The sequence below is a fragment of the Lepidochelys olivacea genome, assembly GCF_965140295.1.
Source record: "Lepidochelys olivacea isolate rLepOli2 genome assembly, chromosome: 11".
NCBI classification, from domain to species: Eukaryota; Metazoa; Chordata; order Testudines; family Cheloniidae; genus Lepidochelys; species Lepidochelys olivacea.
In genome coordinates this window covers 80,551,246-80,565,390 of record NC_140421.1, presented here as the reverse complement: position 1 = coordinate 80,565,390, position 14,145 = coordinate 80,551,246, and the positions used below count along the sequence as shown (strand labels likewise).

Genomic DNA, 14,145 nt, shown 5'->3' with positions numbered 1-14,145 from the left:
CAGCTGTTTGGCGGCACTTAGCCCTTTCCAGGAGGGAGCGGGGAGGAGCGGGGAGTCACATGCTCAGGGAAGGAGGTGGAGAAGAGGCGGGGCAGGGCAGGGATTTGGGGAAGGGGTTGTAATAGGGGCAGGGAGGGGGCGGAGTTGGGGTGGGGACTTTGGGGAAGGGGTTGGAATGGGGGCGTGGAAGGGATGGGAAGAGATGGGGCAGGAGCAGGGCCTCATGGAAGGGGTGGAGTCGGGGTGGGGGCAGCGGGGGGGAGGTGTCAGTGATGTGGCCCTCAGGCCAATGTACTAGTCTTCATGTGGCCCTCTTGGTAATTTGAGTTTGAGACCCCTGGTCTAGCCTAAAGAAAACCTTGAGTCATCAGTTTACCGATAAACAAATCTAGTGTTCTCCCTTGAACCATTGTTGTTTCTCTACAAAACCTCCTACCTATGTTCAAGTAAGTGTTCTGATGCATGGATCCAAACTCTGTTTGTTTAGGCTCTCCTTGTGTAGTTATCACTATTATTCAATAAATAACTTTTATGGTTAAGCTGGTTGCTTCCCTCTCTCTCTCTCTCTCTGAACTTTACTCTTTCGTGTTTTTAGCTTCCTCATTTACTCTGCAGCAACGCTTCTCTTATCTAAGCTAAAGATCTCTGTAGCGCCCAAAAATCCTGTGGGGTTTGCTCATCAAGTGGGTTACGACCAGAACAATTGTAACGTGAAAGTGGGGATAGGGACGTGCTGAACCTGGGACATACGAGGGTGGCAACTGGGAAGTGCTGCTCGATCCAGACTATTGAGTCCAGGGGCATACAAGGGTGGCAGCCTGGAAGTGCTGTTTGACCCCGCCTGCTCAGGCTTACTCTATTCCTGTGCGGTACCTGTGGCATATAAGGGGTTGGCTTGAAAGTGCTGATTGACCTGGTCCACTCAGACTTGCTCTGTTAATGTGTGTGTGTGTGTTCATCTGGTTCTGGGGCTGGAGGAACCCAGCCCTGGGGAACCTAGGTCCTGCAAGATCGCTCCATTGGGGGGGGGACTTGCAGAAAGGAGAAGTAGAGCTCCATATGAAAACACAAGCAGTACATCGATAGAATTACAGAACCCTGCCCCCTTCTCCCCCCCGAAAAGTAACCCTAATAAATGAGCATACTCCAAAGTAACGGGCACATCTGGTAACAGCTGGGGATCGCCTGGCACGTGGAGGCATGGTCACCTGGAAAGATGCGCAGAGAGCACTCTACGCCTTGCTGAATAAATAGGAAGGAGACTTTCCAAATTCCCAGAGAATTTTAAGGGCAGGTCTGACAGTTGATCACCTGAGGCCAGGACAGTAGAGTTCAAACCGATGACCAGAGTGGCTAGAACAGGCATTGTGGGACATGTCCTGGAGGCCGATGAGAGTGCAGCAAAAGAGCAGGGCATCCACACTGGAACCGCGGCGCTTTGGCCCGGGCGCAGAAAGCTCTACGCCTCTCGCCGAGGTGGATTACCAGGAGTGCTCCAGCCGTGGTGTCAGGGCGCTCTAAGTGCCTTGCCAGTGTGCACACCTCCAGTTTAGAGTGCCCAGGGCTGATTTAATGCGCTCCAACTTGACAGCACATGAGGTAGAAAGAGAACATGTGAAAATTATATATCAGCATGGCTGTCCAGAGCAGATACTGGCAGATCTGGGTTCTGAATATAATAACGAGGTAACAGTTTACATTTGGTGTTATTGTCACTGCATGGTCACCTACACAATCATGGCCTTGTGATGGGGCTGTTAGCAGCTACAAGCTGAGCCCTTTGAAAGCCAGCACCCAGGGCACCGGGTGCAGTTAGAGGAGGAGGGACAGAGTAGTTTGGGTTTGGAAGGACAGAGGGGATCACTGGCACCTGTAGGGGGCCTGATGAGGTCACTAGTTCAGCGCTGAGAAGAAAGCAGCAGTATAAAAGGCTGAACCAGGGAGCAGGAAGGTGGGGCCACATAACTGCTGCTAGGTTGTGATGCACCATAAAGGGTAATAGAGACACTTGGTGGAGGTTCCCTGGCAGACTGCCTGCTGCTTAACTCACACAGAGGTCTGCCAGCCAGCCAGGGTTGCAGGAACTGATGGGGGAGCCCATTCATAGTTAGAAATTTAAAAATGAACATTGCCAGCAATCTCTTAATGACACTGCATGCTGTAAATTGTTAGTGACAATGCACCTGTATGTCTCGTCAGATATGTAAATATAAATGGGGGGTTAGTCCATCATTGTGACACAGCGAAGCTCACCAAGACATATCTGGGCAAGTGACATACAGGCACATGGATTGAGGGTACAAAATGAGGGATGTTGGCATCATGGCTCGGCCTTTCTCTTCCCCCACGTATGCTGGAAGGGGCGGGGCCTCAGGCAGAAGTGGCGGGGCTGGGGGCTAGCCTCCCCCAGCCAGCCTTTCAGCACTGTCCAGCGTGCAGCACCTGGGGCTCCTGTTATGAGTTAAAGGGCCCAGGGCTCCAGTCACTGCCACTACTGCTGTGGCGGCGGCAGGGGCTGGGAGCCCCAGGCCCTTTTAAATCACTGGGCCCTGGGGCAGCTGCCCTCTTTGCCCCCCTCCCCCTCAGCTGCCCTGCCAGGCAGGCCCTGAACTCTTTGATAATGATTTCTTTTCGTATTTAAGTCAATAATGTTTTTCATTCTTGAAGTTCAGGATTTTGCCCACTAATAGTTTTATAAAAGTTGAATTCAACACTACAAGAAATTCATCATGAACGATTTTATGCACTTGTTCTACATGGTGGCCTACGCCCTTCACCCAGGGGTCCCCAAACTTTTCCCCCGAGGTCTGCCTGTGCAGCTGCAATAGGCACAGTGGCTCAGTAGTCACAATTCTGGAGGAAAAATAATCCTAACTGTTACATCGATATAAACTATAACACTGTGACTAAACAATGTGCAGGTTTCCTTTTGCTTTATAACACACTGAAGCAATGGGTTCTCATCTGACCCCATAAAGAAGACTCCAAACTTCAATTATGTCTCATCTTACATTTTTACACTTACTTTATGTTATTGGCTGGCTCATTTCGTTTTGCTGTAGCTGGTCCATGACTTTGATGATCTTCTCCACCCATGCACTCTTCTCAAAACCTTTTCCAAAAAAAAAACGTGACCCCCCCTGATTAGACTGAAATACTGCTGGCTGTTTTTTACAGTTGTAAATGGCAGACTTGTGTGTACGTTGCTAGGTCACTTTGCAGTAATATGCACCGCTGTACTCACAAGAATTAAACTGGCCATATTGCAGCTTCTTTAAAAAAAAATAAGAAAGAAAGAAAGAAAGAAAGAAAGAAAGAAAGAAAGAAAGAAAGAAAGAAAGAAAGAAAGAAAGAAAGAAAGAAAGTTTTTTCTATGTTCTGTCCAACATATACAGCTCAAAACACGACATTTATGTAGCGTTTACTTAGCTTATATGAGTCACACGGTATTAAACATTTATTAAGAGCTTGACTGGAGCATGCAGTTGCACCAGTGGACCACCCAGGAGTGGGGGGCCGTGGCCCATATTTTGGGAACCCATGCCTTCACCCTTCTCAACTTGAGAACATACTCTTCTCAGACATGCAACCCAATATCCAGCTATCCACTGGCATAGCCTTAGTGCTTGCACTATAGTTAGACATCTATAGCTGGCCTGTACCACCTGACTGAACCTGGGGGCTGTTTAAGAGTTGTGTAGATTTCCAAGCTCCCTGCAGCCTGAGCTCTGGGACTCTCCCACCTCACAGCCCCCCAGGTCTCAGCTGGCGTCCAGAAGTCTACACTGCAATTAAACAGCCCCGGAGCTAGAGCCAACCACAGGGCATGGGCCAACCACAGATGTCTAACTGCTGTGTAGACACACCCTTAGAGATCTAAGGCAAAATGGCTCCTGATAGCACGTCTGGGGTTTTTTATGGTTATTCTTAAGCCAGTGAGAATTCAGTCATTCTTTCTGGTTCTCTATCAGTTCAACTGGTTGATTGCTAGTGCCCTAGAAAAGTTTTTGAATTGCAAGGGGGAAAAAAAAATTTATGACACTAATGGGGCAGTAAGTATGTGCCAATAAAATGTTGTGACACTTTTGTAGCGCTACAGTTGTGTGTTAATCAGACGTTGTTTAAACTTAGGGCAAACAATTGCAGTTAATAGGTAACCACCAATTCCAGACCTTTGCAATATAGGCTTAAGAGTGTAAATAAAATGAGTTTATCACTGCCTTTCAGAAATAGGGCCTAACTATACTCCATTGTAAGAAAAAGTAAAGCTATGTTTAAAACTCTGTTTTTATTTAAAAATATTATATTGTAGCATAAAACCTATGAAAAGAGTTCCCTACAAGCACAAACCAACAGCAACTATTTGAAATGGTCCCATCCGTTCAATATTTGGAAATGCTGAAGAGTAATAACCTAAGGAGGGCATTTACAGAGCAAAGTCTCCAAACCAGGCTGTCGGCTCACTCAGGAGGAGGGGAAATATCCTGGCACTGAAGAGGCCCAACCATTTATGCCTAAGCAGGTCTCACCAGGGTAAAGATTTGCCACATTATTTTGTAATTTTCATTGTTACCGGAGGGCAATAAGCAACTCTCTCCAGCCTTGGCACAGATGTGTTTTGCCTTGTTGGCTCAAAAAGAAGAACATTGGTCCATTTCAGTGACACGGGCAGTTGCTCTATTTGCCGGGTCAGTGACTAAACCAGGAAAGGAACTGGGTGAAATTCATTTTCTTTATGCACTAAATGGATCCACATATTCATTTCTGTAGGTGTATTTTTATTGTCTCATGGGCTGTTTCTATGTGTAATTTGCATTTGGGAGCAGGGTTGGATCTCTATCCATGTTATCTTTTGTACTGCTGTTGCAAAGTGTGCATATTTCATGAGCAGTATGGTAAATTACGAAGATACGGCACTAATGAATTTGATCTGGCAAACACCTGGGAGATTCCCGGTTCTCTGCAGCCCCACAGAAGAGTGCCTGAAGCAACTTTCCCCTCTCAGGAGTTCTTTGGGCACCATCCTGTTTCATTAAGAAATCCCCCAGAATGGGAGCCATGAAACAGGAATACCAGGATCCTGGCAGTTCAGGGCCCAGGGCAGCCAGCTGGGTCCAGGCTCCCAGGTGGGTGTCCCCAGAGCTGTGCAGAGACTAGAGTGACTCTCCCCGCCCTGCTCCGCTCTGTGGGCTGCCTTTGCCTGAGAATCACACTGGCCTTTGCTGATGTTTTATCACATGGAAAACTCCTGGGTCCTTGGCTCCGACTCCCGGCCTCTTGTCAGTCTCCCTCAGCCAGTCGTGCTGCCCATGTCTGCCCTCCCATACGGTCTCTGCATGGCAAATTATTCTCACCCCCACCTACCCAGCTTTGCCATCTTACACACACAGGATGTTCTGGCCCTGCAGCTGCTCTGTGTCCATGGGAAATGTCACAATTCTGCCCTGGAGTCACACAGCAGCTGGGACAGATGCTGGAGACGCTGCTGGAGAGACAGAGATGGGCTGCTCCCCATCTAGAAATGTCCATCTACCCATCGTCTCCAGCTGTGTGTGTCCTCTGAGGCTGCCACCCGGCCAGGGCTCCTGGATTCTATTTCTGAGGCTGTTTCTCTCCTGCCCCAATTCAACCCCTTGTGGAGGGGAAGGGAAGACCCAAAGATCAAGCCAGAGGCCATCAGAGCTGCAAGAGCAAAGACGTGGATGTACCTGCATTTCCGCTTCTAAAGCTGGATGGGCCGAGACATCAGTGAAAGGGCTGCACATGGGCGAATGAGTGATTCCTGCAGAGGGAGACAACTTGCCCAGTCTGGGACACTTGGCCTCTCCCCCTCCCAGAGCTCAAGAACCAATGAAATTCCCAGGCTGCTCAGGAAAATGAGATTTGCCAGAAGTTTTATTTGCATCTTATTTTGGGGGAAGGAACAAATAACTGAACAATACTGAGAAAATCATTCAATAAGCAATAAAGACTCCACAGACACCTGACTTCCCAGAAATTTCAGACCTCTCCCCACCACCCCATGCAGAAATGGGGAGAAAATGCCTCCCAGGGCAGCAATTTCAGGAATAATCTCAGTGTGCAATAATGTGAACGGAGCCCTGGGCTGAAAACAGGGACAAGGAACTTCAGCTAAATCCTTCAGCCTGCCCCTGACAGAGATAGCCGGGAAGGGATGGGAGAGGGTTAGAGAATACTGCAATACAGTAATAATAATAATGTCACTCGCCTGGTGCCTCCATCTTATTGAGACACACGGCATACATGTCAATAGTGGTGCCACTTGATTCTCTAGGGAATTGGGCAACTGTTCATTGTCCCCATGATTCTTCCCATCTCTACAGATGCAGAGAGAAGAGGAGGGGAAGTGGCCGGCACTAGTCTGTATGGCGTTTCATGGGTGGTGTTAGAGAGGTCCTGGTCTTGTATCTTTCTCCACAGATGGAACATTGATAGGGGCACTCTCCCGTGTGCCTTCTCCGATGGACTTTGAAGCCAGATTTACTTTTGAAGCTCTCCCCACAGTCGGGGCAGATATAGGGTCTCTCTCCTGTGTGGATTCTCCGATGGTCAGTAAGGTGATGGCTGTGACTGAAGCTTCTCCCACAGTCGGGGCAGTTATAGGGTTTCTCTCCCGTGTGGACTCTCTGGTGTACAATAATGTCGGAGGTGGAAGTGAAACTTTTTCCACACTGGGGGATCAGTAGGGTCTCTCGCCCGTGTGAGTCCTCCGATATCTGGTCACATGCCCTCTCTGAGTGAAGGTTTGTCCACAGTCAGGGCATTTATGCCATTTCTCTCCCGTGTGGATCGTCTGATGCGTAATAAGGCCTGACCTCTGACTGAAACATTTCCCGCAGTCAGGGCACTTATGGGGTCTCTCTCCTGTGTGGGTTCACTGATGTCTAATAAGGATTGATTGGTCATTGAATTGTTTCCCACACTCAGGGCAGTGATGGGGGTCTCTCCCATGTGAGATCTCTGATGTCTAATAAAGTGTTCTTTACAACTGAAGCGTTTCCTGCACTCGGCACATTCAAACCGCTTCTCCTTAGTGCAGGTTCTCTGCTGGATCGTGGCCTCATTGGGATCCTCTGAACCTCCCCCTCGGTGAGTGGATTCACCCAGTGTCTTCCCTGGAGGGTTTCCCTGCTGCTTCTCTGGCCTGCACTGAGTTTCTGGGGCTTGTCCCTGCCCAGGACTCTGGGGATCATCCACTTCACACCTTCCCAACAACGTCCCCTTTGGTTCCATTCTCTCAGGACCTGCTGGACAAGGATTCTCTTCACTCACCATCTCATCACCTGCTGGGACAGAGAGAATCCGGACAGGAGTCAGTCCCTGTGTGGGGGGAATGGGAAGGTCAGAAAATGGAACGGGGAAGTGGGGACACAAACCAAAACAATGGCTGGGAAGAATGATATCCGTTTAACCAATTTCTCACCTCTGGGGATGTTTCTCAGGATCTCTCTAGCCTGGGACCCTTGGACATTGGGGACCCATGGCTCTTCCCCTCGGTCCAGCTGGGAGACCGCACTGGGCTTGGGAATTGGAAAACCTGGTCCGGGAAAAGAAATGAAGTGAGAGCTGAGTTTTACCGTTGTTCTCAGACAGCTGTTTCCAGGTATGCTGGGTGAGTGGGTGCCCTTGTATAAACCAAAGGGATAGGAAGTGTTCCTGGAGAGCCTTTGGGGAGGGCAGAAGGGGATTCTGGGATCTCCACTCACTGGGGGATTTTATGACTCTGGTACAGCATCACTGTGCAAACTCTTTACACCTTCCTAACCATGCTGAGCCTGGGACTATGGGACTGATTCTCCTGAAATCTAAGGGATCAGGGAAGAACCCTGGGGAGAAGCCGACCTGGGCATGTCAAAGATGCCCAGTTTCTAACATCAAGGGGACAGGAATCCTTAACCAGTGAGATCACGTTCTCATAGTTCTCCTGCATGATGTCCCTGTAGAGAGCTCTCTGACCCGGGTCCAGCAGGGCCCATTCCCCCTAGGTGAAATACACAGCCACCTCCTCAAAGGTCACCAGCATCTGTATCAACAACAAGAGTCCCCCACTTACAGCCTGCTGTCCCAGCCACAGTCCCCCCAGCTCAGTCACAGAAAGAGCTGGGAACATCCCCCTCAGCCACAGAGAGAAGGAACAGTCCCGGGGGCTGGGAGGAGGGGTGAAATTTCAGAAAGATAAGATGAAAAGCATGATGTTACTATGCTGAAACTGAGATGCCCAGAGCTGCCAACTCTGGTGATTTTATCCTGGATCTCACAGTGCTTATCTGGGATTTGAAAAATTTCTCATGATCGCACCATTCCTGGCAATGAAATCGCACATTTTCCCTTATTCGAAATGGCCACCTTCTCCCATTGTGAGGGAGGGCCTGATGTCAAAATGCCCTTACTCAAGATGGCCACTATTTCACTACCCTTTGGCATGTGGAAGAGAGGCTGTCCCGAGTGAAGGTGGCCACCAGCTCCCATTGTTTTCACAGAATCATAGAATTGTAGGACTGGAGGAGACCTCGCAAGGTCACGAAGTCCAGTCCCCTGCACTCATAGATTCATAGATATTAAGGTCAGAAGGGACCATTATGATCATCTAGTCTGACCTCCTGCTCAATGCAGGCCACAGAATCTCACCCACCCACTCCTGCAATAAACCTCTCACCTATGTCTGAGCTATTGAAGTCCTCAAATCATGGTTTAAAGACTTCAAGGTGCAGAGAATCCTCCAGCAAGTGATCCGTGCCCCATGCTACAGAGGAAGGCGAAAAACCCCCAGGGCCTCTTCCAATCTGCCCTGGAGAAAAATTCCTTCCCGACCCCAAATATGCAGGAGGTCAGACTAGACTATCATAATGGTCCCTTCTGACCTTAAAGTTTATGAGTCTATGAGAACATGTGCTGGGTCATCATCTGAGAGTGCTATAACATGAAACATATGGCAGAATGCCGGTAAAACGGAGCAGGGAACATACAATTCTCCCACAAGGAGTTCAGTCACAAATTTAATTAATGCATTATTTTTTTAATAAGCATCATCAGCAGGAAGCATGTCCTCTGGAATGGCTATCGAAGCATGAAGGGGCATACATCTGTTTAGCATATCTGGCATGTAAATGTCTTGTAATGTGGTCTACAACAGTGCCTTGTGAATGCCTGTTCTCACTTTCAGATGACACTGTAAATAAGAAGCAGGCAGCATTATCTCCTGTAAATGTAAATAAAATTGTTTGTTTTAGCGATTGGCTGAACAAGAAGTAGGACTGAGTGGACTTGTAGGCTCTAAAGTTGAACATTGTTTTGTTTTTAGGTGCAGTTATGTTACAAAAAAAATCTACATTTCTCTGCTGCACTTTCATGATAAAGTAATTGCACTACAGTACTTGTAGGAGATGAATTGCAAAATACTATTTCTTTTGTTTATCATTTTACAGTGCAAATATTTGTAATAAAAATAATCTAAAGTGAACACTGTACACTTTGTATTCTGTATTGTAATTGAAATCAATATATTTGAAAATGTAAATAAAATCCACATTTTTTTAATCCCAATTAATTTTTTTGAGTTAATCACGTGAGTTAACAGCCATTAATTGACAGCCCTACTAAAAAAACCCTGCTTTCGTTTGGAAAGGGCTGCTGAGTATCACTGCAAATCCTGGCTGAGGTGCACTGGGCCTTGCAGAGTGGACAGGTCTCTGCCTGGGACCCTGGCTCACTGGGCAGAGGACACAGCATGAAGAAGCAGAGTTGGATCACTCTAGGGCAGCGTTTCTCAAACTGGGGTCTGCGGACCCTGGGGATCTGCAAGGGTACTCCAGGGGGTCTACGGGCCCCACGGATCAACTCCTCCCCGTCCCTCAACTCCTTCGCCTCCCTCCCAGCATCTCCTGAATGCCGGGGAACGCTGCCCAGGGCTGAAGCATGTAACTTAGCTTTGCAGGGCCCCCTTTGGTATGGGGGCTCTGGGCAATTGCCCTGCTTGCCATCTCCTAATGCCAGCCCTGCACTTTGGACCCCCCTAAAACCATCCTGTGACCCCCCAGGGCGGGTGCAATCACCAGGCTGAGAGACAGTGATCTGGATGAATTGGTACCACCTAGAAGACCCCTGTGTACACCCAGGGATATGTGTGCCCCTGGTGGAGAACCACTGCTCCAAGGGACTGTTTAAAAGCTAGGGGGTGTAGCACCGATCCTGTGGATCTGTGACAGCAGCTAGGAGGCAGATTGAGGAGGGTGCAGGGGGATAAGCGGGATGGAGGCAGGAGGGAGGCCTAAGATTGGACGGGGATGTCGGGAGTGCAGGAGACAGAGGAAGGAGCTCATAGGGGGATGTCTTTGTGCAGGAATGGGAACAGACCAAGGCTTAGACACGGGGATGCGTGGGCAGTGGGGAGGCAGGCTGAGGAGGGTGACAGGGATTTGTTTGTTGCAGGGGACTGGCAGGAGAAAGCTGGACTCTGCACAAACCGCCCCTCCTCACCCCATCTCGGTGAGTTCCAGAGCTGCTGCCCTTAGTTCAGAGATGGTCCCTGCAGCCTCAGATCTCAGAATCTGCTCCCTCTTAAAGGGCACACCACATTTCAAACCAATACGCACCTGCACGAGGATTGTAGAGCACACAGAATCACTGACTTTCACACAAGAAGCTGTTCTCCTCCTTAGCTAGGGGAGTCAGTGTTCCCCTGTGCATCTATTGGCATGGCGTAAAAGCCAGAATGGCATTTTAATAAATACAATTATTGCACAAAAACAAAAATGCATCCGATGAAGTGAGCTGTAGCTCACAAAAGCTTATGCTCAAATAAATTTGTTAGTCTCTAAGGTGCCACAAGTCCTCCTTTTCTTTTTGTGGATACAGATTAACATGGTTGCTACTCTGAAACCTGCACAAAAACACTGGATCAAGTTACAGACACCTAAGAACAACATTTCAGTAATAGGAACCCACTAACAACGCATGGTTATTAGCCCATTCCAGCCCAGAACCTTTCAAAAGGACCCAGAACACTTGGTTCCGAGGCAGCTTGGGAACCACGCTGATATATTTATAATGAACAGAAGAACACGAGACTGCAGAAAACCGCTTCTGAGCCTATCTTCAAGTGCCCATGCTGGGCAGCATACAGTTTTATTAATGACAGGTTTCAGAGTAACAGCCGTGTTAGTCTGTATTCGCAAAAAGAAAAGGAGTGCTTGTGGCACCTTAGAGACTAACCAATTTATTTGAGCATAAGCTTTCGTGAGCTCCAAAGCTTATGCTCAAATAAATTGGTTAGCTTTATTAATAAAACCAAAGTGCCACAGAGAAACAAAAATATAACAGACTGAGCCACAGCAACATTTTCATAACTAAAATTAACTTAGAATAGAGCAAATACAGTTAGCCAAACTTGAGAGCATTTCACTAATAAGAACTGATTAATAGTGCACTGTCGTTAGTCCATTCCAGTCACATCCATGTTTGGATCGTCTGTAGTCTCAGAGAATAGGGAAACAGAAGCTCATGTTGAAGCACTTTCTGCCAGGGCTATTTCTAGACCCACACATATAAATCCCGCTCTGATTTCATATGAACTTTGCCCATCACAGACCTTGAAACCAGCATCAGATAAAAACCCAGATTGCTCAGCTTTCTCTATAGAAAGGGCCAAAAATCTAATCTGCAGGGGAAAAAACATATCTGTGTCAGGCTTACACACACACACACTTTTCTTTAATGCGTAAGAACAGCAAAACATCAGGGCAGGCCTTCACTCCGGATTGGCAGGTAGTGATCGATCTATCGGGGATCGATTTATCGTGTCGCGTCTAGACATGATAAATTGATCCCCAAACGCGCTCCCCGTGGACTCTGGAACTCCAGCTCATGAGAGGTGGAAACGGAGACGACGGGGGAGTGGCAGCAGTTGACTCGCCGCCGTCCTCACGGCCAGGTAAATCGACCTAAGATACGCCAACTTCAGCTACGCTATTTTGCATATCTGCCCCCACCCAGTGTAGACCAGGGCTAAGCATCCTCCTGGGTTGAAGAAGAAGGTTAATGTCTCCCTGCTGGACCTCTCTAGTTCCTGAGGGCGAATCTGCAATACCTACACTTGCGTGCAGGGCCCTACACCTGACACTCCAGGTAAGGCAGCGGAAGAGAGAAGTGTCAGGGTGTTTGGGCCTCTGGAGCTGTGTAAATGAGGAATTTGTAGCCCCTCCGCAGCCTTCCATATTGACTCATTTTGTTACCCCGAAAAATGGATTCTTGGCCATTCCAGGAAAAACCTCCCTGTTGCCCCCTTAGGCTGTCCTTCCGGAGGTATAAGTTTCCAGGGCTGTTAAGAGAAACACTAAAGGACCCGGATATAACAATCCGATGAAGTAATTGATACAGGCAGTATTCTTTTCCAAAACAGTCTCCTTTTATTAACGAAGCTAGTAATCCCTCATACACTACAGTCTAAAAATCCTAAACAAGGCACAAAGACCCTTACCCAAATCCCCTAGTGCAAGTGGAAAGAGCATTCAAACTACAATGGCACGCTGTTTAAACGAGTCTAAGCGAAGCACTTTGTTACAAATCGGCAGTTTGCAAACAATCGCTGGCAGCAGGTTTTGAAAGCGCTTTAAGGATTACATAGGTCCATTGCAATCAATAACAGAGTTTTCTGCATTCTTATAAGCACACACACACACACGCCAGTCCTATATACTATCCTGCTCTATAATTTAAAACAGCCGGCTTCCTTTATAAATCCATGGGTACCCCTTTAACTTGCAGTTGCTGCCTGCTTCTCTGCCCTGCTCGCAGCCGCTTTCCTCACTCTGTCCTGCGTTCGTTACTGTATCACTGTTGCTACCTCAGCTTCCTTCAGACCTCAAAACTGTCTTTCCAGCTGTTCTTCTGCCCTCTTGGTCGGCCTGGCGCTCTCTCCCTCTGGCAGCTCTTCCAGCAGTTCTTGCTGACTGTCAATTCCTACCTCCGTCTCCCTGCAGCTGCGCTCTCTCCAAATCCATATCTACTTCCTGGCAGCTGTTTTTTTATTCTGCACTTTGGCTCCTTCCTCATAGGTCTTTCTGTTCTTAGCAGCCACTACCTCATTCGCAGATGCTCAGTATCAGCCATTCTCTCCCAGCGATGACGGACAGCGCTAATCTGTAGAACTAGTTGTAACCCGTCTGAGCAGGCTGTGACCAGTCAGCTACTGACCTCTCTCTCACCGCTCATCCCACACATGCAGAGTAGCCATTAGCCTGGCAGAGGCTGGCCGTTGTTTACCTCTGGGTAATGATTCTGCCGACCCCTACACACACACACAGCATTTTGCCATCTTAGAAATTGCGGGGTTTCTGTAGAGTGACCATATTTCCCAAAGGGGAAATGGGATACCGTGTGAGGCTAGCCAAAGCCCTCCCTCCACCCCTATGCGGGGCTGGCCTGAGCCGCTCCCCCCGCCCCCTCCCCCCCCACGAGGCTGGAGCTGGTATCGCAGCTCGCCCCCCATGTGAGGCTAGCATTGGCATTGCTGCTCACTTGAGCTGCTCCCCTCCCTCCTGTTCCTCCGCACCCTACATTTTGGACAAAAGTGGGAAACTTGTTCAATCGGCAAGAGCAAACGGGACAAATGCCCATTTTTGCTAAAAAAAAAAGTCAGGATGGCCGGAACAAGGCTTAAAAAAAGGACTGTCCCGGAAAAACAGAGCACATGGGCACCCTAGTTTTCTATCCGCTGAGGAGTGGCAGTTCCCATCTTAGTGTGAAGTAGCTCTTGCTTGTTCAGAATAGAGATCCGGCAGACAGCGTGGAGGCTGGAGAGTTTCCCTAGGAACAACACCTGTCTCTTCCTTTGTATATATCTGATAAAGATCAAAATGCTCAAGGAAAGCTGGTGTCTCTTGGTGCCCTTGAAGGGAGCAGGGCAGAAGTTCTCAAGCTGTGGGGCCCACCTCCCTAAGGAGGCGTAGGCATGCACCAGGCAGGGTGACATTTAAATTTTTTGTTTGGCCCGGCAGCTCCGGCGCCTGGCTGAGCTATAGCTGATGCTGCCGCTAGACGCCACTGTTGAAAGCACTCAGCTGCTAGGGTAGGACTGCTGTTCTGGCTGCCCCCAGTAGATGCCATGGTAAGGCTCACTGGGTCCGG

At 48.6% G+C, this 14,145-nt stretch overlaps 1 protein-coding gene and 1 long non-coding RNA gene across 2 annotated transcripts in view; both read right to left on the bottom strand.

Annotated features, from left to right (window-relative positions):
* LOC311528578 (E3 ubiquitin-protein ligase TRIM39-like) overlaps nt 1–14,145 on the bottom strand; it is a gene marked incomplete at both ends in the record, with an annotated part of 424,825 nt that overhangs the window by 54,223 nt on the left and 356,457 nt on the right. The window lies entirely within an intron of this gene.
* LOC311528169 lies at nt 7,210–13,208 on the bottom strand. The gene is made up of 3 exons (XR_014713534.1): nt 12,880–13,208; nt 7,445–7,558; nt 7,210–7,341 (listed from the first exon to the last, which is right to left on the bottom strand). It is a non-coding gene; the product is annotated as an uncharacterized lncRNA (long non-coding RNA).